General features: G+C 44.9%; 1 pseudogene; it reads right to left on the bottom strand.

Annotated features, from left to right (window-relative positions):
- LOC145002515 (UDP-sugar pyrophosphorylase-like) overlaps positions 1–10,227 on the bottom strand; it is a 59,794-nt pseudogene extending 49,567 nt beyond the window's left edge.
- Between the last annotated feature and the right edge of the window lie 15,749 nt (positions 10,228–25,976).

The raw sequence follows: 25,976 nt of genomic DNA, 5'->3' as shown, positions 1-25,976 counted from the left end.
TCGTCAGATTATTCAGGAAGAGGTAGCTGCGGCGGTCCGGGCTGAGATCCCGGAGATGTTTGGGTCTATTAAGACCACGTTGATGGAAGAGTTTGAGGGGCGGTACGCCGCACTTACGGAAGCTGCAGTTGCTGCCGCCACCGCAGCGGTGGCTGCTGCCAGGCCGCAAGGGGGTGATTCATTACTATTCAGGGAATTCAGCAACACGAAACCCCCTGAATTTGATGGGACGCAGGATCCGATTGCAGCTATGAGGTGGATCGCCGACATCGAGGGGTGCTTCTATACTTGCTCATGCCCGGAGCACTTGAGGGTACGGTTCGCCTTGAACCAGCTCCGTCTGGGAGCGAAGGATTGGTGGAAGTTCGTGACGGCGAACTTCACTCAGGCAGAGATTTCGGCGGTGACGTGGGAGAGGTTTACGGAGATGTTCAGGGACGAGTACGTTCCCCCGGTAGAGAGGGAGCGATTGATTCAGGAGTTCTTGACCCTTAAGCAGGGTACTGATTCCGTGGCAGTGATCACACGGAAGTTTCATGAGAGGGCAATGTTCTGCCCTGAGCTGGTATCTACGGAGCAGTCGCGGATGGGCCGCTATTTGGGTGTTTTGAAGAGGGAGATCCGGGAGTTTGTGTCAAACTCCACCTATCGTACTTTCACTGAGCTTCAGGCGAACGCCAGGAAGCGCGAGATTGAGTTGGAGACTCAAGCGAGGGAGGAGGCTGAGTCTCGGCAGGTGGATCGACGGCCGGCCCAGTCTCAGCCGGCAGCCAAGCGGACTAAGTTCGCTGATTCGAGGATGGGAGGTTCGAAGGGTCGCACTTGCGCGAAGTGCGGAAAGAGTCACGAGGGGGCGTGCCGAGCTGGTGGTTGCTACAAGTGTGGCAAGGAGGGACATATTGCCAGGGATTGCCCTAAGGGGTTTATGGTTTGCTTTCACTGCAACCAGACAGGCCATCGGAAGGCCGAGTGCCCGCAACTTCGTCAGGGAGCTACACCTACTACCCGGACTACTGAGACCCGACCGGCGAAGGTCGAGGCCCCGAGGGCTCGCGGGAGAGCCTTTCAGCTGACTGCGGAGGAGGTCCGCGCTACGCCCGATGTTGTGGCAGGTATGTTATCATTCACGTATTTAATTAAAGGTCGAAATGTTATGCTTATGTTAATGTATGTGTAGGTACTTTCCTTGTGAACTCTATGCCTGCTCTAGTATTATTTGATTCGGGTGCGAGTAGATCGTTTGTATCGTTAGCTTTTAGTCAGCACATCGGCATTAGTGGTGAGCCGTTAAGTCGGCCCTTGAGTGTTTCTATTGCGGCTGAGAGGGTGATTTGTGCTACGGAGGTTCTTAGGGGATGCGTGCTAGAGATCTTCGGGGTCGCATTTCCGATTGACTTAATTCCTATTGCGATGGGTGACGTCTGTGTCATCGTAGGCATGGACTGGTTGAGCCGATTCAGCGCTGTCATCGACTGCGAGCGTCAGTTGGTAACTATACGAGACCCTAGTGGGGGAGTTCTTACGGTATACGGCGAGGGTACCCGTTCGGGATCAGCTTTTTGTTCGGCCGCTAGGGCGAGGCAATGTCTACAGCAGGGATGTAACGGTTTTGTGGCGTATGTGATGGATACGCGGGAGAGTTCCGAGAGACCGAAAACATTGAAGGAGGTTCCAGTGGTGCACGAGTTTCCAGATGTTTTTCCCGAGGATTTGTCGGGAATACCTCCTGCAAGGCAAGTGGAGTTTGGTATCGATCTAGTACCAGGGGTTGCGCCTATTGCGAAGGTGCCTTATCGTCTTGCACCTCCAGAGATGCAAGAATTGTCCTCGCAACTTCAAGAGTTGTTGGGGAAGGGATTTATACGGCCGAGTAGCTCGCCGTGGGGAGCACCGATTCTGTTCGTCAAGAAGAAGGATGGTTCACACCGGATGTGTATCGATTACCGGGAACTGAACAAGGTGACAGTTAAGAACCGCTATCTGTTACCAAGGATCGATGATTTATTCGATCAGTTGCAAGGGGCATCTTGGTTTTCCAAGATTGATTTGAGATCAGGGTACCATCAGGTAAGGGTACGGGATGAGGACGTCCAGAAGACAGCCTTTAGGACGCGGTATGGGCATTACGAGTTCGTGGTGATGCCTTTTGGGCTCACCAATGCCCCAGCAGTGTTCATGGATCTCATGAACAGGGTATGCAGGCCGATGCTGGATCGGTCTGTGATTGTATTCATCGACGACATTCTGGTGTATTCGCGGTCGAGGGAGCAGCATGAGGGACATTTGAGGGAAGTCCTTGAGGTACTGAGGTCGGAGAAGCTATATGCAAAATTCTCCAAATGTGACTTCTGGTTACGGGAGGTTCAATTTCTGGGGCACGTTGTAAATCAGGCAGGGATATTGGTCGATCCGGCCAAGGTGGAAGCGGTGATGAGATGGGAGGCACCGAAGTCACCTTCGGAGATCAGGAGTTTCCTTGGATTGGCGGGGTACTATCGAAGGTTCATTAGGGACTTCTCCAAGATCGCGGTGCCACTTACCAAATTGACCCGAAAGGGTGTTACATTCTCATGGGGACCCGAGCAGCAGACTTCCTTCGAGACACTTCGTCAGAGACTGTGCGAAGCACCAGTATTAGCTCTTCCGGAAGGGATGGAGGACTTTGTCGTATATTGCGACGCGTCGATTTCAGGACTGGGTGCAGTGTTGATGCAGAGGGGCCATGTGATAGCCTATGCATCGAGGCAGCTGAAGCCTCACGAAGCGAGATATCCCACGCATGACTTAGAGTTGGGGGCAGTAGTGTTCGCCCTCAAAATTTGGCGTCACTACCTGTACGGGGTTCGTTGTACCATATACACGGACCATAAGAGTTTGAAGTATTTGATGGATCAACCCAACCTAAACATGCGACAGAGGAGATGGTTAGACGTGGTTAAGGATTATGACTGTGAGATCCTATACCACCCAGGCAAGGCTAATGTGGTAGCCGATGCATTGAGTCGTAGGGCGGAGGGTACTCCATTGCGGGACGTATGTTTGAGATTGACGGTGATGACTCCGGTATTAGATACTATTCGTGGGGCACAGGCCGAGGTTGTGAAGTCTGGGATGCAGAAACAGGAGCGGGTCGTCGGGTTGATTTCAGAGTTCGTTACGGATGGGCGGGGACTTCTGACATTTCAGGGTCGGATCTGGGTGCCATTCGTGGGCGGTACGCGTGTTATTTTGATGGAGGAGGCACATAGATCGAAATTTTCGATCCATCCCGGTGCTACGAAAATGTATCTGGATTTGAAAAAGGAGTACTGGTGGCCTTGCATGAAGAGAGACGTTGCCTGGTTCGTGGAGAGGTGTTTGACCTGCCGTAAAGTTAAGGCTGAACACCAGAGACCGCACGGTAAATTGCAACCCTTGGAGATCCCTGAGTGGAAGTGGGATCAGATCACGATGGATTTCATCACCAAATTGCCGAAAACTGCCAGGGGAGTCGATACGATTTGGGTGATTGTGGATAGGCTAACAAAGAGTGCACATTTCCTTGCCATTAGTGAAAGTTCATCAGCAGAGAAGTTGGCGGAGTTGTACGTGAGGGAGATAGTATCTCGGCATGGAGTGCCGACCTCGATTGTTTCGGATCGCGATGTACGCTTCACTTCCAGGTTCTGGAAGAAATTTCATGAGGAGTTGGGTACTAAGCTGCATTTTAGTACCGCATACCATCCCCAGACCGACGGTCAAAGCGAGCGGACGATTCAGACATTGGAAGACATGCTTAGAGCGTGTGTGTTGGACTTCGGGGGTAGCTGGGATGCGCATCTGCCATTGGCTGAGTTTTCCTACAACAACAGCCATCATTCGAGCATTGGTATGCCACCTTTTGAGTTGTTGTATGGTAGGAGGTGTCGGACTTCCATTTGCTGGGGAGAAGTGGGACAGAGAGTGATGGGCAGTACAGAGATTGTACTTCAGACGACCGAGCAGATTCAGCGAGTGAGGCAGAGGTTATTGACCGCCCAGAGCCGACAGAAGAGTTATGCGGACAGACGCCGATCCGAGCTCGAATTCCAGGTCGGCGACTTCGTTCTCCTAAAGGTTTCTCCTTGGAAAGGGGTAATTCGGTTCAGGAAGAGGGGCAAATTGGGGCCCCGGTTCATAGGTCCATTTCGGGTAATTGCAAGGGTAGGACGGGTAGCTTATCGATTGGAGTTGCCAGTGGAGCTGAGTCAGATTCACAATACCTTCCACGTGTCGCAGTTGAGGAAGTGTATAGCCGATGAGGCAGCAGTGGTTCCGTTAGAAGATATTCAGGTGGATGCGAGCCTGAATTACGCCGAGAGACCAGTAGCTATCAGGGATCGGAAGACCAAGGTTCTACGGAACAAGGAGATACCTCTGGTGTTGGTTCAGTGGCAACATCGGAAAGGATCGGAGATGACTTGGGAGCCGGAAAGAGAAATGCGGGAGCAACATCCGGAGTTATTCGCAGAATGAGAGACTTCGAGGGCGAAGTCTAGTTCTAGTGGGGGAGAGTTGTAACAGCCCGGAATTCAGGTATTTCTTTAAATTATTTTTGGGCACATTTAAGAGGGAACTCGGCGAGTAGGTGCATGACTCGCCGAGTAGGGCCATGGCTTGGTCGCAGTCGCAGATACGCGACTGGACTCGACGAGTCCAAGTAAGGACTCGGCGAGTCGACGCTGTTTCAGCTGAACCCTAGCCGTTTCATTTCTGATCGTATATAACGATCTTATGGCCGTCATGTCGCGTCTTTTGGCCGGTTGAAGATCCCCTGGGAGTGTGTGAGCATCTGAAGCAAGAGAGAGGACTTGAGAAGGCTGGAAGAGATTGTTAGACAAGGAGGAGCAAGGTGGTGATCATAGGAATCGAGTACTGGAGGTTTGGAGACACAGGGAACACGTTTCCAGGTAATCTTCGGATCGAAATGTGTAACTTTTACGTTGTATACGAGTTTAGGGTTTAGGAAACCCATTTAAGGATTTGTTAGATTATATTGTTGTTATAAGTGTTAAAAACCCCTGTATTAGTATATGTGAAAGTCCAGGAAGCCCTATATCTATATACTTCGAAATCATGCGAAATACAGGAGGCAGCGGATTGACTGCATGGCGAGGACTCGCCAAGTCCAATGATCAGACTCGGCGAGTAGCTTGAAGATTCACTAGAACTCGCCGAGTTGTTCTTCAGACTCGGCGAGTAGCTTGAAGATTCACTAGAACTCGCCGAGTTGTTCTTCAGACTCGGCGAGTAGCTTGAAGGTTCACTAGGACTCGCCGAGTTGTTCTTCAGACTCGGCGAGTAGCTTGAAGATCTACTGGAACTCGTCGAGTCGTTCATCAGACTCGGCGAGTGGTGTCAGGGTGTCTATACTCGTCGAGTTACCCCTTTGCACTCGACGAGTCCGGTCAAGATTGACCGTTGACCTGTATATAACTTAGTAGGGTCAGTTGTCTTGGTTGATAAGATCATTAACAAAGGATGTGGTATTATAGGGAACCTGCGGATTAGCGGATCGTGTGCGAGTAGCTCGAAGAGTTTATAGCTGCATACTACGAGGTGAGTCTTCTCACTATACTTCACCCGGAAGGGTTTGACTGTGAGACCGGAAGGTCGTATGTGTTATATTCATGCTATGTCTAGAGAGGTAGATGCTTTATATGTGATGTGTGCTTATACGTGATGTACGCTTATACGGGCCGGAAGGCGAGACTATATGTGATGGAAAGGACGGTATGATGAATGATTTATGTGTTATGTGCATTATGTTACATGTGTTATGTTTTATACTATCATGGGCCGGAAGGCAAAATACTATGGGCCGGAAGGCAATCTAATACGGGCCGGAAGGCGATATATATTATGGGCCGGAAGGCAATGTTATGTGGACCGAAAGGTCCGGGCCGGAAGGCGTATGTGGGTAAGTCGTATACTGGGGAACTCACTAAGCATTTATGCTTACTAGTTGTGTTTATGTTTTTCAGGTACTAGTGATGACCGTGGAAAGGCGCCGGCGTGACACGTACACACTGCCACTGTTGAAGATCCTGGAGATTTATTATTTATATTTTTGAAATAAACTTGGAACAAACCCTTTTGTCGAATAATGATGTTTTGTTTTTAATGAAAAATTTATTTCAAAATTTGAGCTGTTACAATGACATTTTTACAATAGACTATCCATTAATTAATTATTAAACATACTGTATAAGCTATAAAACCTTTCATGATGTTTGCTTAATTACTTTTAATGTGAAAATATGTAGGGGTTTCAAATGCATGACGTGCTTGGAAATTTATATGGGAGTTCAAATGCATGAGGTGATAGAAAAATGTCTCATTTATAAGTATAGTATGATAAAAGAAGAAAGTGAATATACGAATTTTCCCTCACATGATCTACACGTGAACGAGGGCTAACACATATGGGAAACAGACATTAGAAAAAAGGACCATGGTTGTAATAAATGAGAGCCACCAGGACGGATTTGTAATAAAGTAAAAGATGGACCAAAGTATCTTATTATGCCAAACCCTAAGGACTATTCATGTAATTTTGTCTATTAATTATATACTCTGCTTCAGTGTTTCCTCTGTTTCCCGCCTATAGACCGCCTGCTAGTCCTATTGAAGCTGCCTAATTAGAACCCCTGATATCAGTGGAAAGTTCTGTTTGTCATCTTCATCTCAAAATTCTTTTGATTCTATGAATTGATAAAAAGCTCACGCAGCATATATCAGACCCTTCCCTACTGGTTTGGCGTCTTTTCTTTAGGACGAAAGTTGGGTACAAATTCTTTTATGACAAAAACCCTCAATTTTAGATAAAATAGTTGGTTATGTCCCAAGTCAGTTTTTTTGTGCATAAATGCCTCAAATACCGGTATATTTGTTCATTTTTGACCCCGCCTATAGACCGCCTGCTAGTCCTATTGAAGCTGCCTAATTAGAACCCCTCAGTGGAAAGTTCTGTTTGTCATCTTCGTCTCAAAATTCTTTTGATTCCATGAATTAATAAAAAGGTCACGCAACATATATCAGACCCTGCCCTACTAGTTTGGCGTCATTTCTTTAGGACGAAGGTTGGGTACGATTTTTCTTTTCACATATTGAAGTGATTGATGAAAACCAGAGAGGGTTTTTGTCATAAAAACCCTCAATTTTACATAAAATAGTCGGTTATGTCCCGAGTCAGTTTTTTTGTGCATAAATGTCTCAAATACCGGTATATTTGTTCATTTTTCACCCCTATCCGGATTTCACCTTCAATGGTCGGTCGCCCCCAAAACTGATAGAAGGAAGTGTTGAGTAGGATGTGACGTGGCAGATACATCAGCGTAGCTGACTTAAGGAAAAACAAATGGGCGAACATAGAAGAAGCCACGTTTTAAACCCGGGTCACTTTCCCACAAAACCGTGCTCTATACCACTGAACTACAGGAATATGTTTGAAAAACTTCTTGAAAACATTTTACTTATTATGTAAAATGATGTTTTTTTTCTTGTTATTATTATTATTATTATTATTATTATTATTATTATTATTATTATTATATAAATGTTATATACGTAATTATTATTATTATTATTATTATTATTATTATTATTATTTATACATATGTTTTTATACGTATAAAAAACGTAGTTATAAGCATAGTTATACGTATTTATTTTAAAAGTGTGTGTAGATATAAATTCATATGCTTATTTTTACGTATTTATACATTTAAAAGTGAGTGTGTGTGATTGTATTTATATGTATTCAAAACGTTTTTATATGTTTAAATATAAATACTTTTTTGTACGATTTTATTATTATTTATAAATACAATCTTATTATTATACACATTTATATGTATAAATACGTATATAAATGCGTTTTTTTATTATTATTATCTATAAATACATTTGTATATGTTATACATATAAATACACATAAAAAACGTATTTATATAAATAATAATAATATCTTTATATATAAATACATATAAAAACGCATTTACATATACGTATTTATATATAAATACAAACTTTATACATTTTTTAATAAAAAAATACCATAATATTATTTATTTTGTATAAAATCATACATAAAAATGTATAAAACATTATCTAGACATATAAAAATATTTTTTATACATATAAAAATATTTAAATACATTTTTTTACATATTTATTATTTTTTTTATATTTTATGAATAAAAATATGTTTTATATAAAATAAACATATTTTTATGCAGTTAATTACATTTTTTTATACATACATTTTTATATGTATATATACACTTATTTTTATGGATTTATATAAAATGTTATTTATGCGTATAAAAACTTTTCTCATACATATAAAATCTATTGGTATGTATAAAAATATATATAAACATATAAAATGTTATTTATACATATAAAAATATTTTAGTGCACATAAATACGTATATATACGTATAAAATGTGTATATAAATTCATAAAATAATAATAATAATAATAATAATAATAATAATAATAATAATAATTACACATATTTCTAAAAATACAAATACGATTTAAAATATATAAATACGTTTTTTATACGTTTAAAAATGTATTTTTAAAATCATCAAAAAATAATAATAATAATCTTAATAATAATAGTGTTAATAATACATTTTATTAAATTGTTACCTGTTCGATACACATTACATACATTTTGTTAGGCAGAAATGATCAAAATTCTTTTCAGCCTAGTGGGTAAGAGAGTTTTATTTGTTGTGGGAGGAGGCGCAGGTTCGAATCCATGCCCAGCCTTTTTTCTGAAATCGGCAATGCTTACATGGGCTTGCCACGTCAGCTCTTCCCAGTCAACAAAGGGGTAGGTAACCGACCTTAGAAGGTGAAAAACGGTAAGAAATGAATGGAAAATGATTCCACTAGCCTTTTTTCTGAAATCGGCAATGCTTATATGGGCTTGCCACGTCAGCTCTTCCCAGTCAACAAAGGGGTAGGTAACTGACCTTAGAAGGTGAAAAACGATAAGAAATGAATGGAAAATGATTCCACTCAGCTCTGAGCTCACTCCTTCTTCGTCTGGCACTTCCAACCCGAACCCCAACACAACCCAAACTCAACTCAGTAATTAGTAATTAGCAAGTTGGGTTGAGATCTCCAACCTGTTTAATTAAATTGGTCAAACCAATTAACATGTTTAATTAAATGGGTTGGGTTAGGTTGAAAACTTGAAATTGTTAAAATGTTTACTACCCGTTTAAAATTTTTAAATATTCTATATATATATATATATATATATATATATATATATATATATATATATATATATATATATATATATATATATATATATATATATATATATAGAGAGAGAGAGAGAGAGGGGGAGCTAGGTTCAAATGTGGATTGACATCTATTGTGCGGATGTATGGACAGTGCTATTCTGTGAGAATAACAAAGAAAATATGTTGTTGGATAATATGAATACATTCAATCTTACATAACTATTGTCATTATCACGCATTCTCACTAGCTAAATCGTCTATAAGGTTATTATAGACTTTTTTTTATTATTATTCTCATTCTGTCAGAATGTTGTTAGAATATTTATTATTGAGTCGTATTCTATAAGAATTAAAATAAGTGATAAACGATGCATGAGAACAAAAATAAATAAGAATTAGTGAGAATGCATGAAAATGATGATAGTTGTGTAAGGTTGAACATATTCACATTTTTAAACAATATATTCTCTTAGTAATTCTCATAGAATAGTAATGTCATACGTTCACATTATTAAACAACATATTATTATTTAATTGATTATTCTATTTTAATTATTTTTTATTACTCAAAAAACGTGGGTTATCAACCATTATTAGTGGTCGATTTGTGTAGCATTTACAAATTAAATATGTATAATGTTTTTATCGTTGTAAACATTTGATTTTTGTTTGTGCTATATACTTATCGACTTATTGTTGTATTGTTTTCAGACATGAATAATTATTGGAGTTTTTAAGTTTTATGTAATTTTATTTGATGGATTAGTTGATTTTCAAGGGGTTTTTTTTGGAAATTTAAATAGGTTAACCTAGCCTGTTTATTAAACAAGTTAGGTTGGGAGAAGTGAAAGTACATTGCTATTTCTCACATACCTCAACATCATCAATTGAATCGATAACTAGGGTTCCATCAAGTGACGAAATCTTCAATAAGAACATTACGACCTCTAATGACCAAAGTAGATTTTTAAGAAACATTATGACCTGTAATTACCTATTTTGGCTTCCACAAAACACGAGACCAAACCTCCACCTCTTGGCCTTTAAACTGCTATAAATCTGGATCATCTACCTTAACACCCTCCCAAAGAAAAGAAACATAAGTTTGTGGGAAAATTATATTTTTAGTCGGTGAGTAAAGACGATTTTTTTCAAATTTAGTCCAAGAAAGTTTTTATCTTACAATTTTTGGTTCTTATTTGAGATTATTGTAACATTTTTTGGTCCTTGTTCCAAGCAAAATGACTATTTTAATCTCCGATTAGAGTTGATTTTTCCAAATTTAATCCTAAAATATATGCATTTAACTTTGAATAAGGACCTATGTTTACTCCCTTACTTTGAATAAGGACCTTTTTTGTGCAAATATACTTGATAAATGAATCTTACCATCGCTACAACTATCATATACAGCCATGAAATCAATGTAAAGATTTTGAGTTTCATAAAAAAAAAATTATAAAATATCCCACTCTTTGAAGTTTGACCAAATGTGAAGGCTGGAAATAATCAATCTACCTCAACACTTCCCCACTAAAGACCTTTTGTCTTTGTTTTAAGGGAAAATGACATTGTAGCACAAAAAACTATTGTCTTTGGCCCGACTTCATCGCTAAAGTATTTTTTTTTTTTTTGCCCAATAGATCACTCACTGATATCTTAATTTGTGTATCAATTTCATCATTTTCATTAAGAAATCAGTTACTCCCGTTAAGTTTGATAACATGGCATGCCATGTGGGACATCATTGCCACACCATCGTCTTCAACCTCTAGCAACTTGTATTTTCTCGTCTTTAACCTTAGGCATCCACCAAACACTACCGCCCACGATCACCAAATCATTCCATTTTTATTTGTAATATCCTTTTCATAAAGTTGGGGTAAGAGAGAATAAGATAAATTTCTTATAATACTTATAACGGCATCTCCACGTATCTATATCCCTACCATCCCTCTCAATATCTTGAATTTATACACTTTCCTTCAAATATGTACATACTATCCACCTTATTATCATATCATGAGGACACTCTGATTTTTATCTATTGCTTGGAAAACAAGCATAGTTCCTACTTCCATTTACATACCCCTAGATTTTAAATCAACTAAATTTTACTTTTTACACCATTTTTTATGGGAAGAACATGTATGATTCACCTCCTCCAGCTAACACTCTCATGAAGTTAAAGGTAGACCACTGAGATGTCGTCGCACTTGTGATTTTTGTAATCAATCGACGACGTTGATATCGCCAAGATCTGTCTGTCTCTCATGTGATCGGGAAGTTTATTCGACTAATCATGTATTCACTAAGAACACACGCCCGTTGCTTTGTGATGGTTGTGATTCTTCACATGCTTCGGTTTTATACTCTAGTGATGTTGTTCACTGCTAGAATTGCGACTGGGAGATGCATAAAAAATAAAAGTCGAATTCCAGCTTAATTTCGCCAGCAACACCAGACCGACATCCTCTTGAAGGGTTTACATGATGTTAGTGGTGGTTTGACACTTTGACATAGCGGTGGTTTGACCAATGGTGTTGTTTTTCTTCGGTCTACTAATGACAAAACCATTAAATTTTGGAAGGTAGCTTTTGTAATGTCCTCAGCCCCTAATAGAAAGTTGGTGTAATACCCTCCATGTCAACTTAAGTTTATTAACTCAAAACAAAAAAAAATACCTTAACTACTTAGCGAATCACAATTCTTGCAATTGTAGATGTTTTTGTTTTCCTTAAATGATTTTTATAAAAAAAAATTGGGGTTATCTTATTTAGAATTAATTGTTATTCATGTGGCATCTTTAACTACTATGCTTATGATTTGTACATAACATCTCACTGCAATTTGGGCTTTATCACACATGTACAACTGCTCTCATCAGGTATGAAATTTGTATAAATAACATTTTTCCCCATACAAGTACAACACAGTTAATTACATATAATTGTTTATTATTTTCTTTTATAATGATATTTTTACCAAAAAAAAAGGACAAATTAAAGGTGAAGGATTCTAAATGGTTGGAACACACAATGCTTAATTTCCATGAAATTATAACCTAAAACTAAAAGACAAATTAAAGATGAAGAGTTATAATAAACAGCCCCAGTCCCAAGTAAGACTGTTCAAAGACTTGAAAGTCTTGGTAATTTGTATTTATTATCAAAATCTTTTTCCAAACATGTGATATTTTCAAAGACATATAAAAAAGTGATGTGCTCAGAGTTGTTAAAAATGGGCTCCACAAAAGATAATTCATCGTAATGACCCGTTTTCGGTATGTTGTTTCCATGTTATTTATTTAAGAGTTTTCAAGAGGGACTCGGCGAGTGTATAGCCTGACTCGTCGAGTAGAGACGGGATTTCGAGCACATGTAAGTTGGCGACTCGACGAGTCCATATTCGGGACTCGGCGAGTCCGCCTGCCAGGAAGAAACACTAAATCCCCGGGTTTGCTCACTATTTAAGCAATGTTATGTGCCCCAACTCGCCTCCTTCACCCTCAGAGAGCTTGTGAGAAACCCTAAATCATTCCTTGTGTGATTAAAGTGTTTTTGTGTGGATTCTTGAAGGTTTGAAGAGGAGAAAGAAGAAAGGACCCAAAAGAGGAAGTGTAGAGCAAAGATCCAAGGCCAAGTCAGAGTTTATTGAGGTGTGTTTCGGATTTATTCTGTTTATGCTTAAAAATCTCCATTAGAACACCTCTAAGGCTAGTTTAATGTATTATCCAAGCTTATTAGTTGTATGGATGCCTTGTTGGGTCTAGATATCCCCAGATCTGTTCATTTAGGAGTTTTAGAGCCTGGATCTATTGCCATTTTCGAAGTTGTCTTGCATGAGAACCCTAGATCTAGCCTTATTATGACTTTTGAGCCTTTTAATCTTCATGGATGCTTATGGACATGTAAAGATAGAATCTTTACATGTTAATCGAGCATAAGAAGCCCAGATCTACAAGTTATATGCACTGGATTCAAGTAGAATCGAGTTTTTAGTAAATGCATGCATGCGACTCGGCGAGTCGTTCTTCGGACTCGGCGAGTCAAGCCGCGGGTCCCCGATTTTTCCCCTTTCGAGCGTTTCTGAGTGGGGACCAGTGAGTTGTAGAATGGACTCAGTGAACCGGAGGTCAGACTCAGTAATGGAGGGACTCGACGAGTTGTTCATACAACTCGGCGAGTCCAAGGCAATCTTCATAGATTCAAGAACAACTCGTCGAGTTGTTCATACAACTCGGCGAGTCGGATGCAGATAGCCTGAGTTCTAGAATCGAAAGGGAACTCGTCGAGTTGATGCCATACTCGACGAGTAGCAGCGAGCAGGGTTGAGAAGTGAGAGTAGGGACTCGGCGAGTCAGGTCAACTGTAAGTTGACTTTAACCGAGAGAGTTGACTTTAGCCCGGGGTAAAAGAGTCATTTTACCCCAAAGCAGTTATTAGTATTTGATTAAGTGTGTCTGTGGAATTGTAGCTAGGGAGATACCAGAGCAGTAGCAGATAGCTTCCAGAGCCTTACACTCAGCAGCCAGTTCACGAGGTGAGTTTCCTTCCAGTAGGAACGGGTCTAAGGCCACAATGCCGGCCCGATTAGCTAGCAGTAGTTTCCGGACCTCGGTCCGATGCAGTAGTTAGTATGTCTGACGCCTTCGTGGCTCAGACAGGTTTGTGTGTTATGTGTTCCGGGTTATGGCCCGAAGTAGTATGTAGTATGTTTTGCTGAGTTAGTTGGTATGTTATACTATGCTGTGTTTAGTAGTTCCGGACCTCTGTCCGATGCAGTCAGTTCCGGACTTCGGTCTGATGCAGTTAGTTCCGGATTTCGATCCGATGCAGGAGGCAAGGCCTCAGTAGTTCCAGACTTCGGTCCAATGCAGAGGGCAAGGCCCTGGTTAGTTCCGGACTTCGGTCTGATGCAGAGGGCAAGGACCTGGTTAGTTCCAGACTTTGGTCCGGTGCAGTTTCCGGACATTGGTCCGATGCAGTGGGCAAGGCCCAGTAGTTGTTATATGTTTGTATGGTATGTGGTAATTTGGGGGAGCTTACTAAGCTTCGTGCTTACAGTTTCAGTTTTGGTTTCAGGTGCTTCCGCAAGTAAAGGGAAGAGCTCGGGATGATGGCATCGCACACACCACAGCTTCAGTTTTTGTCCTGGGAGTTGATTCAGTTTCTTCGATATGTTCTGATACAGTTGTGATACAGTTTTTCTCACAGTGTTTTATTATAGTTTTGAGATACACTACGTATGATTTTATTATGTGATACTCAGTTTTATGATCTTTGTTATATTTAAAAATGAAATTTTTGGGTCGTATTTTTGGGATGTTTCAAGTTGGTATCAGAGCCTTGGTTTGAGGGATTCGGGTACACTCTTGGGTGTGTCTGAACTCAAACTAAGGGAAAGATAAAAAGATTTTCAAATGGAAAATGTTTTCGAAAGAAATTTTTTTGAAAAGTGCTTAGAAAGAAAAGGGTTTTGAAAACAAGATAAGGGTGTGGTGCATGCGATCAGCCGAGCTCAAGTAAGTACTCCCAAGTTACCCATACAAGTTTTTATTATGATTAATTGTTTCAGTTTCAATAGAACAACATGCTAGAATAGGACTAAGGATCTAGCAGGATGCCTTATTTGCTTGCTTTGTGTGTTCCAGCTTTATGAGAATTGCATGTTAGCATCAAGTAGACAGTAGTAGGATAGCCTGTTTAGGTTATGCCTGGTAGCACGAGCTTAGCATTGTATGCTAGTACAGTTTCTCGTTATGAGAATAGATTTGCTTGAGTAGTTTCCTGTGTCTGAATGTTGCATGCTTCGTGCTTTGTAGAACTCTTGGTAATGGAAGTTAGCCGTTAGGTGAATACGCCGCGTCACATGTGATCAGGGTTGAATAATCTCAGAGTGTTGGATTTGGCTCTATTGCGCAGCTCTTGTTTGAGTCTAACCGTTGTAGAAACGAGTCTTTTACTCGAAGGATTATCTGAGCCTCATCACATGTGATGGTATTCAGGTGATGGTTAATTAGCATTACTAGGAGGCCTTCAGTAGCTGAGGACTGGTTGAGTAAAGGCAAAGATTTCCTAGGGCAAGCCTAGGATGAGAGTAGCAGAGATCAGTAGTAGTAGAAGTGACTTGGTGAAGTCAAGGCAGTTCTTGAGGAAAGTACGGATAGATGTGGAAGGTAGTATGGGCCCGTACTACTGAAAGCAGAGGATCCATACTCGAATCAAGGAAGGCTGAGACAAGACCAGGAAACTAGTATTAGTATCAATGATCCCATGAGATATTTCAGTTTTCTGATGTCGCTATGATGTGTTTCAGAATGGTGGTTTTGCGTTCGAGGCCAGCAGCCGGCAGTGGAGGTGCCGGGGAGGGATCAGGATCAGGCTCGGGGGATGAGCGTATGGATGAGCAGACCAGAGAGTTTCTTTCTTCAGAGATTACTCGTATCATACTGGAGCAGACTCCTGTGATCTTCGGTTCGATCAAGGAGGGTATCCTAGAGATGATGGATGAGAGATTAGGCACTTTTCGTGCCGAGGTGGCGGCCATGATGGGGTCGCGCACACTTACGTTCAGGGAGTTCAGGGCATGTGGAGCTCCAGATTACCATGGGGCGCGGGACCCCATAGCGAGTACTAGATGGTTGGCGGATGTGGCCAATGCTTTCCGCACGAGCAGGTGTCCCGAGGGGGACAAGGTTAGATTAGCGTCCTGTCTTCTTAAGGACAGGGCACGGGATTGGTGGGAAGAGGTCGGACATACCATTGGAGATGATGCAGCGCGAGATGCCATGACCTGGGTTGATTTCTCTACCAGGTTCAAGGCGGAGTTTGCACCGGTTATTGAGGTGTAGCAGTTAGCTAGAGAGTTTCAGGACCTCACCCAGACTACAGAGACCGTGGCAGAGATCACCGCCAAATTCAGGGAGAGGACTCTTCTTGTTCCTCAGTATGCAGCCAATGAGGAAATGAAGAAGGTCCGTTATCATGAGATATTGCGGAGCGATATCCGCCAGTTTGTGAGCCGGTCCAGCTGTAAAACGCTGGAGGACATGATTGCTAGGGCTCGGGAGAGGGAGATTGATCTTGAGATGGAGAAGAAGAGGAAACCGGAGGCGGTTTCGGGTTCAGGTAGTTCGGGCAAAAAGCCCAAGGTTTCAGATCACAGATCCAGGAGTCAGCAGAGCCACGGTCGATGTGGCAAGTGTGGGAGATTGCACGATGGGGTGTGCAAGGCAGGGAGTTCCGGCTGCTACAAGTGCGGTCGGACTGGGCATTTGAGCAGGGATTGTACAACCCCTGCTACTGCCATCGCAGCATCAGATCTGATTTGCTTTCAGTGCAATCAGAAGGGACATAAAAAGTCCCAGTGTCCGAGTTTAGCTGCAGCAGGGAAGGTGGTTGCACCTGCCCCTGCTACTCTGAGGATTACGGATGGCCGACAGGGCCGAGCCGAGACGCTGGTGGCGAAGAGTAGAGCTTTTCAGATGGCAGCAGAGGAGGCACAAGCGACTCCTGATGTGGTGACGGGTATGTATCTTCCCTTCATCTCTATATTATTATTGATTATTGCTTATGGTCATATGTTTTGTATAGGGTCGTTCTCTGTGAACAACATTTCTGCTACCGTATTATTTGATTCGGGGGCTACCCGATCGTTTGTATCGCTAGCGCTTAGCAAGAGATTTGGTAGAGCTCCAGGGGAGCTGGATTTGTCCGCTAGAGGTTGAGATAGCAGATGACAGGACCGTGAGGGTCGCCAGAGTGCATAGAGGATGTTCTCTTCAGTTGTTCGACGAGTAGTTTCCGGTGGACTTGGTCCCTATTCCCCTGCGAGGGAATAACGTTATAGTAGGCATGGATTGGTTGAGCCCCAATGGGGCGGTGATTGATTGCGAGCTGCAGCTAGTGAGGGTTCGCACTCCCAGTGAGGGAGAGTTAGTGATTCAGGGCGAGAGGCCACAGTGCGGACCAGCCTTTTGTTCAGCCGCGAGAGCGAGGCGCTATTTTCAGCAGGGTTGCGCCGGTTATATAGCTTATGTCTTGGATGCCCGGGAGAAGGGAAAGATGACAGTTGACGATGTTTCGGTGGTGCGAGACTTCCCGGATGTATTTCCAGAGGATTTACCGGGAATACCTCCTGAGAAGCAGGTCGAGTTAGGATCGACCTAATTCCTGGTTTGGCTCCGATAGCTAAGGCACCGTACCGACTAGCTCCCCCTGAGATGCAGGAGTTGTCTATGCAGCTGAAGGAGCTACTAGACAAGGGTTTTATTCGGCCGAGTAGTTCGCCTTGGGGAGCGCCGATCCTGTTTGTGAGGAAGAAGGATGGGTTGCACCATATGTGTATAGACTACCGGGAGTTGAATAAGGTAACAGTGAAGAACCGTTACCCCCTCCCGAGGATAGACGATTTGTTTGATCAGCTTCAGGGGGCATCTTGGTTCTCCAAGATCGATTTACGCTCCGGATATCATCAGATGCAGGTCAGAGGCGAGGATGTGTAGAAGACTGCTTTCAGGACCCCTTATGGTCATTACGAATTCGTGGTGATGCCTTTTGGGCTCACTAACGCTCCAGCCGCGTTCATGGATCTCATGAATCGTGTGTGCAGGCCGATGCTGGATCGGTCTATGATAGTATTCATAGATGATATCTTGGTGTATTCCAAGACTCAGGAGCAGCATGAGGAGCACCTGAGGGAGGTGCTAGAAGTTTTGAGAAGGGAGAGACTTTTCGCGAAGTTATCCAAGTGCGAGTTCTGGTTGCGCGAGGTGCAGTTCCTTGGACACCTCGTCAACTAGAAGGGTATTTTGGTAGATCCGGCCAAGATAGAGGCCGTGATGCAGTGGGAGGTCCCGAAGTCTCCATCCGAGATTCGGAGCTTCCTAGGATTGGCAGGGTATTACAGGAGATTCATTCAGGATTTCTTCAAGATAGCGGTACCGCTCACCCGATTGACCAAGAAGTCAGTGGTGTTTCGTTGGGGGCCTGAGCAGCAGGCGGCGTTCGAGACCCTCAGGTAGAGATTGCGCGAGGCTCCGATCCTTACCTTGCCAGAGGGAGTAGAGAATTTTGTAGTCTACTGTGATGCCTCAATCACAGGTATGGGAGCAGTATTGATGCAGCGAGGCCATGTGATAGCTTACGCCTAGAGACAGTTGAAGCCTCACGAGGCTAACTATCCTACCCATGATTTAGAGTTGGGGACGGTTGTGTTTGCCCTCAAGATTTGGAGACATTATCTTTACGGGGTCCGTTGTACCATCTACACGGATCACAAGAGTTTGAGGTACCTTATGGATCAGCCGAGTCTAAACATGAGGCAGAGGAGGTGGTTGGATGTGCTAAAGGATTATGATTGTGAAATCCTATACCATCCATGGAAGGCCAACGTGGTGGCCAACGCCCTAAGCCGCAAGGTAACAGCAGCCCCTATCAGAGACTTATGTCTGAGGATGACAGTGATTACTCCGTTGTTGGAACGGATCAGGGAGGCTTAGGTTGAGGGCCTCAAGGAGGAGAGGCATAAGTGTGAGAGGATCGTGGGCCGAGTAGCTTCATTTGATTATGATAGTCGGGGGTTGTTGACCCTTCATGGGAGAGTGTGGGTACCGTACTGGGGTGGGGTACGGCAGGTGTTGATGGACGAGGCTCATAAGTCTCGATTTTCTATCCACCCAGGGGCGACGAAGATGTATAGAGATCTTCGACCCGATTATTGGTGTCCCTGCATGAAGCGAGATGTCGCTTGGTATGTTAAGAGATGCCTGACCTACAGGAAGGTCAAGGCGGAACACCAGAGGCCTCACGGCAAGATGCAGCCGTTAGACATTCTTGTGTGGAAATGGGAGGACATCACCATGGATTTTATCACCAAGCTTCCCAAGAACACACGTGGGGTAGATTCGATTTGGGTAGTAGTGGATCGGTTGACGAAGAGTGCTCATTTCATACCACTCCAGGAGAGCATATCGGCGGAAAAGTTAGCCGATATCTATGTGCGGGAGGTAGTGGCACGTCATGGAGTGCCGGTATCGGTGGTGTCAGACCGAGACGTCCATTTTACATCCAGATTCTGGAAGCGGTTTCACGACGAGATGGGTACTCGTCTCCATTTCAGCACCGCTTTCCACCCTCAGACGGACGGGCAGAGCGAGAGGACGATTCAGACTCTCGAGGACATGCTCCGGGCATGTGTCCTAGACTTCGGTGGCAGTTGGGATACGTATCTTCTGTTAGCGGAATTTTCATATAACAACAGTTATCATGCGAGCATTGATCGACCTCCCTTTGAGATGCTTTATGGGACGAAGTGCAGGACCCCGATCTGTTGGGGCGAGGTCGGTCAGCGAGTCAGTGGGAGCACGGAGGTGGTGCTCAAGATGACCGAGTTGATTCAGCAGGTTCGTAGTAGACTGCAGACTGCGCAGAGTCGGCAGAAGAGCTACGCCGATAGGAGGCATTCAGACTTAGAGTTCCGGGTAGGTGATATGGTCCTTCTGAAGGTCTCACCTTGGAAGGGTGTCATCAGGTTTCGGAAAAGGGGCAAGCTGGGCCCCAGGTTTATTGGTCCTTTCAGGGTTTTGGCCCGAGTGGGTTGGGTTGCTTATCGGTTAGATCTTCCGGCAGAGCTTAGCCAGATCCACAACAATTTCCATGTGTCTCAGTTGAGGAAGTGTCTGGTGGATGAGTCAGTTGTTGTTCCCTTAGAGGATATTCAGGTTGATAGCAGCCTGAATTATATTGAGAGGCCGGTCGCGATTCTGGACCGGAAGACAAAGACCTTGAGGAACAAGGTAATTCAGCTAGTGAAAGTGCAGTGGCAGCACCGGAAGGGGTCTGAGTGGACGTGGGAGGCTAAGGATGAGATGAGAGAGCATTACCCGGAGTTATTTGCAGATTTAGCTGTAGTAGACTGTAACGTCCCAATTTTCACATCTAAAAATTTTGTTTTTAAAACATTACTTTAGGAAACATTAGTAATTAAAACATTGTTCAGTTAAACCATTTCACACCAACAACCAGGTTTAAAAATCCACAAAAGATAAATAGTCAACATATCAGAGTATCAATCCCAGGTAAAACACATAAATGCGGAAACAAGAGTGTGTGTGACATGCTGCTACCGCGCCGGCTCCTTCCCCTTAGCTGAAGAGGTACCTGAAACAGCAAATGAAAAACGTAAGCACAAAGCTTAGTGAGTTCCCCCACCGTACCACATACCACAATAATCACATAACACACATATATCGTCAGGCATATCTGGGTGCCTGACCTACCCCTTCGGTCCTCTCGACCGGATATTGCCAGCATATCTGGGTGCTGACCTCCCCTTCGGTCCTCTCGACCGGATATTGCCTAGCATATCTGGGTGCTGGCCTCCCCTTCGGTCCCCTCGACCGGATACTAGAGACTATCTCTCCCCCCTCTACTACTACCACATAACACATATCACAATATCAGAATCTATCTAGCATGACTGGCTGCCTACTGCTGCTGCTGCTGTTCCGAAAATCCTCCGGCTTCAATTCCCACATCATACTCAATCAATCACTGCTAACTGTCCTTTGGGTAAAATGACCATTTTACCCCTGCTCATGTCATAAAATAAGGTCAGAGTCAACTTTCAGTTGACCCGACTCGCCGAGTTGGCTTTCCAACTCGCCGAGTCCCTAGCAAATCGTCTGACCTGAATCCCGTCCCTACTCGTCGAGTTGGGCTCTGACTCGACGAGTTCTCCTTGTAAACTTGAGGTTCAAGTCCTTCATCCTACTCGCTGAGTTGTATGAACAACTCGCCGAGTTCATCTTCATCCGATGAACACTCATGCCTAGACTTGCCGAGTTGTATGAACAACTCGCCGAGTTCATCTTCATCTGATGAACACTCACGCTTAGACTCGCCGAGTTGTATGAACAACTCGCCGAGTCTGTTCTTGATCTATGAAGATTGCCTTGGACTCGCCGAGCCACGGCATTGACTCGCCGAGTACATCCATAGATGAGTTCAGCTTCCGACTCACTGAGTCACCCCCTGTGACTCATTGCTCACTCGACACTATGAAAATGGGACAAATTCGGAGACTCGCGAACAAACTCGCCGAGTCATTGCCATGCACTCACTAAATATGCAGATTTGCTCGATTCCAGTCCATGCCATTCACGGATCTGGATTCCTGGGACACGAATCACACGTAAAGTTTCCAACTTTATGTGTAGATATTCACCAATATGGATTTTAGGGTTCAAAATGCCTCAAAAGGGTAGATCTAGGGTGAACAAGCAACATGGGTCCATAAAGCTAACAGATCTGAGCTCCTGGAGCTCAATCTTGCCTAGATCTAGAGGCCAGTCAACTTATTACGAACCCTCAAGCATACACAATCTTGGAAATGGCTCAAAAAGGACCTTAATGGAGCTATAAGGGACAATAAGCTTAAAAACAGAGGGGAAACAAGCTATACCTTAGGGGAAACGTTGGAATGACACGGAGATGCTTGGCCTCCTTCTCCTCTTCTTGATTCCCTCTTCTTTTCCCTCAAAACTTCAAGAATACCACCAAAAACACTTCAAACTCACAAGGAACACGGCTAAAGGAAGATACAGCGCTCTGAGGGTGAATGGGGACGGAGTTGGGGCGGATAAGTTGTTTAAATAGGGTGCAAACCCCTAAAACTTAGGGTTTCATCCAACAATTGTGACTCGCCGAGTCCAGGATATGGACTCATCGAAACGACAACTTAAACGTGTCCCGGGTCCCGCATCTACTCGACGAGTCGGACCTGTGACTCGCCGAGTCCAAGGCTAAAAGAGGAGAAATACTTAAATAAGATTTATGTACCAGGAACCAGGTGCTACAAATCTCCCCCACTTATTTTAGACTTCGTCCTCGAAGTCTGCTGCTCGATCCTGAAACAGCTCGAGATAATGCTCCATCATCTCGTCCACCGGCTCCCAAGTCCATTCCGAACCCTTGCGGTGCTGCCATTGCACCTTCACTAGCTCCACCCTCTTGTTCCTCAAATCCTTCGACTTCCTGTTGAGGATTGCGATTGGGCGCTCAATGTAATTCAGGCTGTCATCAACCTGAATTTCCTATAACGGTACAACCGCTGAATCGTCCACTAGGCACTTTCGAAGCTGAGAAACATGGAAAGTGTTGTGGATCTGGCTGAGCTCGGCTGGCAGATCCAACCTATACGCCACCTTGCCTACCCGGGATACAACCCTGAACGGTCCGATGAATCGCGGGCCCAACTTGCCCCGCTTCCTGAATCGAATGACGCCTTTCCAAGGCGACACCTTCAGGAGAACCATATCCCCGACCTGAAATTCCAAGTCGGATCAACGCTTGTCGGCGTAACTTTTCTGCCGACTCTGAGCAGTCTGCAGTCTGCTCCGGACCTGCTGAATCCTCTCGGTCGTCTTGAGCACCACTTTCGGTGCTCCCCATGACTCTCTGTCCAACTTCACCCCAGCATATCGGGGTTCTGCACCTTCGTCCGTACAACATCTCAAATGGAGGACGATCAATACTTGCGTGGTAGCTGTTGTTGTATGAGAACTCGGCCAAGGGAAGATAGGTATCCCAGCTACCACCGAAGTCTAGCACGCATGCTCGCAGCATATCCTCCAGAGTTTGAATGGTCCGCTCGCTCTGACCATCCGTCTGCGGGTGAAAGGCGGTGCTAAAATGCAAACGTGTGCCCAACTCGTCATGAAATCTCTTCCAAAATCTGGAAGTAAAACGCACATCCCTGTCCGAGATCACCGATACCGGCACCCCGTGCCGCGCCACGATCTCCCTGATATAGATGTCGGCCAATTTCTCGGCCGATATGCTCTCCTGAATCGGAATAAAATGAGCACTCTTGGTCAATCTATCCACGATGACCCTAATCGAATCCACTCCACGTGCGGTCCTGGGAAGCTTTGTGATAAAATCCATCGTGATATTTTCCCATTTCCACAGTGGGATATCCAACGGCTGCATCTTGCCATGCGGTCTCTGATGTTCGGCCTTGACCTTCCTGCAAGTCAAGCACCGCTCGACGTACCATGCCATATCCCGCTTCATGCAGGGCCACCGATAATCTAGACGAAGATCCCTATACATCTTCGTCGCCCCGGGATGAATAGAGAATCGGGACTTGTGCGCCTCCTCCATCAAAATCTGGCGCACACCTCCGTGATATGGCACCCACACCCTACGGTGTAATGTCAATAGTCCTCGGCTATCATAATCAAAGGAGGAAACCTGACCCACCACACGCTCCCTCTTCCGATGTTCCTCCTTGATAGCCTCCTGCTGAGCCTCCCGGATTTGCTCCAACAGGGGATTCACCACGGTCATCCTCATGCAAACATCCCTGATCGGCGCCGCCTTGCGGCTAAGCGCATCGGCCACCGCATTGGCCTTCCCCGGGTGGTAAAGGATCTCGCAATCATAATCCTTCACCACATCCAACCACCGACGCTGCCTCATGTTCAGATTCGGCTGATCCATGAGATACCTCAAACTCTTGTGGTCTGTGTAGATGGTACATCGGACCTCGTAGAGGTAATGTCGCCAAATCTTAAGGGCAAAAACCACCGCCCCCAACTCCAAATCATGCGTCGGGTAGTTCGCCTCGTGAGGCTTGAGCTGCCTCGAAGCGTAGGCAATGACATGCCCCCTCTGCATCAGTACTGCGCCCAACCCGGAAATGGACGCATCACAATAAACCACAAAATCCTCTACGCCCTCTGGCAGGGCTAAGATCGGCGCGTCGCACAATCTCTGTCTCAGCGTCTCAAATGCAGCCTGCTGCTCGGGTCCCCACCGAAAGACCACGACTTTCTTCGTCAGCCGCATCAAGGGCACGACTATCTTGGAGAAATCCTGAATAAATCTCCGATAGTAGCCTGCCAACCCCAGGAAACTCCAAATCTCAGATGGAGACTTCGGAACCTCCCATCTCATCACGGCCTCGACCTTGGCCGGATCGACCAGAATCCCGTTCTGGTTGACGAGGTGTCCAAGAAATTGCACCTCGCGCAACCAGAACTCACACTTGGAGAACTTGGAATACAAGCTCTCCTTCCTCAGGGTCTCCAACACTTCCCTCAGATGTTCCTCATGCTCCTCCTGAGTCTTGGAATAGACCAAGATGTCATCGATAAAGACTATCACGGACCGATCCAGCAACGGTCTGCACACGCAGTTCATGAGGGCCATGAACGCGGCAGGAGCATTGGTGAGCCCAAACGGCATCACCACAAACTCATAGTGGCCATAGCGTATCCGAAACGCGGTCTTCTGCGCATCCTCCTCCCTGACCCTCATCTGATGATAACCTGAACGCAAATCGATCTTGGAAAACCAAGATGCTCCTTGAAGCTGGTCAAAGAGGTCATCAATCCTCGGGAGTGGGTAACGGTTCTTCACCGTTACCTTGTTCAGCTCCTGGTAATCTATACACATACGATGCCACCCGTCCTTCTTTTTCACAAACAGAATCGGGGCTCCCCAGGGTGAACTTCTTGGGCGAATAAATCCCTTGTCTAGCAGCTCCTGCAGCTGCGTAGACAACTCCTGCATCTCGGGAGGAGCCAACCGATACGGTGCCTTGGCTATTGGAGCCGCACCAGGAACGAGGTCAATCCTGAACTCCACCTATCGCTCCGGAGGTATCCCAGGAAGCTCTTCCGGGAAAACATCTGCGAAATCTCGAACCACCAGAACCTTGCTCACTGTCGCCTTACCCGCCTCCCGGGTATCCATCACATACACGACATATCCTGCACATCCCTGCTGAAGATAGCGCCTAGCCCTTGCTGCTGAACATACAGTAGGTCCGCAAGGTGGCCTCTCGCCATGAATCACTAACTCTCCCCCACTTGGGGTCCTGACTCGCACTAGCTGCTGTGCACAATCTATCACTGCCCCATTAGGGCTCAACCAATCCATGCCTATAATTACCTTGTTCCCACGCAGCGGAATGAGAACCAAATCTACCAACTAGCGCCCCTCAAACAAACGCAGCACGCAATCTCGAAATACCATCGATGCTCGCACCGATCGATCATCAGCAATCTCCACCTCCAAAGGGCAATCTAACTCGCCTGATGACTCATGAAACTTCTTGCTAAGTGCAAGGGAAACAAATGATCGGGATGCACCCGAGTCGACCAACACCTGAACTGGAATGCCGTTCACATGGAACGATCCTAGTGCATACATATACATACATAGCACATATCAATAACATAGCATCATAAAGATAAAATAGAGGGAAAGAATCATACCCGTCACCACATCGGGTGCGGCGCGTGCCTCCTCGGTAGTCAGCTGAAATGCTCGGTTCCTCACCACTGGAGCCTCTGCCTTGCCCTGCCGGCCATCCGTGATCCGCAGGGTTGTTGGAGCTGGCGCCTTCACCGGTGCTGAAACCGTTAACTGGGGGCAATTGGCCTTCTTGTGGCCCCTCTGGTTGCAGTGAAAACACAACAACTCGGACGTCTGAATAATTGTTGCCGGATCAGTGCAGTCCCTGCTAAAGTTCCCAGACTTGCCGCACTTGTAGCAGCCAGATGATCCCAACCTGTACGCCCCCTCGTGCGTCTTGCCGCATTTCCTGCAACGTCCCCGTCCCTGTTGGGCTTTCGGCCCCACATCTGATCCCTTGGGCTTCTTCCCCGAAGCCCC

Source organism: Lactuca saligna, chromosome 6 (genome assembly GCF_052625555.1).
Source record: "Lactuca saligna cultivar CGN05327 chromosome 6, ASM5262555v1, whole genome shotgun sequence".
Taxonomy (NCBI): Eukaryota; Viridiplantae; Streptophyta; class Magnoliopsida; order Asterales; family Asteraceae; genus Lactuca; species Lactuca saligna.
This window is presented reverse-complemented; position numbering and strand designations above follow the sequence as displayed.